At 54.1% G+C, this 1,099-nt stretch overlaps 1 long non-coding RNA gene across 2 annotated transcripts; it reads left to right on the top strand.

Moving 5' to 3' along the window:
• On the top strand, nt 1-1,099 carry LOC117800078. Of its 2 annotated transcripts, none has more exons than XR_004623059.1 (3): nt 1-37; nt 686-735; nt 1,073-1,099. It is a non-coding gene; the product is annotated as an uncharacterized LOC117800078 (long non-coding RNA). The 2 variants fall into 2 exon arrangements; XR_004623058.1 differs by having other exon boundaries at nt 7-561.

The raw sequence follows: 1,099 nt of genomic DNA, 5'->3' as shown, positions 1-1,099 counted from the left end.
GCGGGACCAGTCAGGATGGAAGATGTGCCGGGAAGGCGTGAGTGAGGAGCGGGGCAGGAAGGGGTCGCTTGCGCCTGGCGCTGGGGTCTCCGAAGACCCCAGGCTCCTCCTCTTCCTGCTCCTTTCTGCTCTCCAGTACCCTGGAGCTGGATGGGGTGGGGGTAGATTCCATCGAGGGTTGCTTCCTTAAATAAACACCTGGGCCTGTTGTGTGCCGGATGACCCAGGGATACCTATCTGTCCCTTTTCATTGAGTGACTTGCCCAAGGTCACCTGGCTAGCAAATGGTGGCTAGGCTCCACAGCCGGCCCTCATCTTAGCACGAGCTCTGTGCGTTCCCAGGAGGTGGCGTGGGAGTAGTTTCTGCTTATGCGGCGCTTCTGGTTTTTAACGAATAGAAGGAAATTGAGGAGACAAATGGCATGGTGGCTTTTAGGAGGTTTGAAAACCACCCAGAGCTCTCGGAATCAGCCGGTTCAGATCTCCTGCTCCATCAAGTTCTACTGTGGGAAAGGTCGTCTGTGCAGGACCTGTCCCTGCTCTGCCACACGAGTCCGTCAGGTCAGCTTGGAGCCTCTCATCTCTTGAGGCTCCAGACTTCTCGTCTGTAGCACAGGGGAATGGGTCAGGTGATGTCCCGCAGCCTTTCTAGCTCTAAATTCTACGATTCTGTGCCTTTTGACAGAATGGAGTTTCAGTTTCCTGGAGGCCATCTATGGAGTTTCCAGGGAACTTGTAAGTGCATGACGCCTTGTCAAAATTTGTCAGAGGTGCTGCTCCCTTCTTGAGGTCTCTGTGGGTTTGCTTCCTAAAATAATTCCAGTCTACCCTAGCACCCTGGAATCCACTTGCCAGTTCTCTTCCAGGAAAGCTTCTGTTGTTATCTAAGTCATTTCAAGCAAACTCTGTCTCGGGAGTGCTTACGGTCCGTTTCCGCAGGTCTGAGGGGAGGTGGGCTGGTTAACTCTCAGCCCTGATCTGCAAGCCTGTCTAAAGAGCAGTGACAGGCGTATGATCCCAGGAGCAGAAGCTTGGGTGGAGTCCTGGGCTCACATTCCTTCTTGTGCTCCAGGTACCGGGGAGAAGGCATCGTGCATGC

Source organism: Ailuropoda melanoleuca, unplaced genomic scaffold, assembly GCF_002007445.2.
Source record: "Ailuropoda melanoleuca isolate Jingjing unplaced genomic scaffold, ASM200744v2 unplaced-scaffold63189, whole genome shotgun sequence".
Classification (NCBI taxonomy): domain Eukaryota; kingdom Metazoa; phylum Chordata; class Mammalia; order Carnivora; family Ursidae; genus Ailuropoda; species Ailuropoda melanoleuca.
The sequence above is the reverse complement of the archived record's forward strand: the minus strand, read 5'-3'. Positions and strand labels throughout refer to the sequence as shown.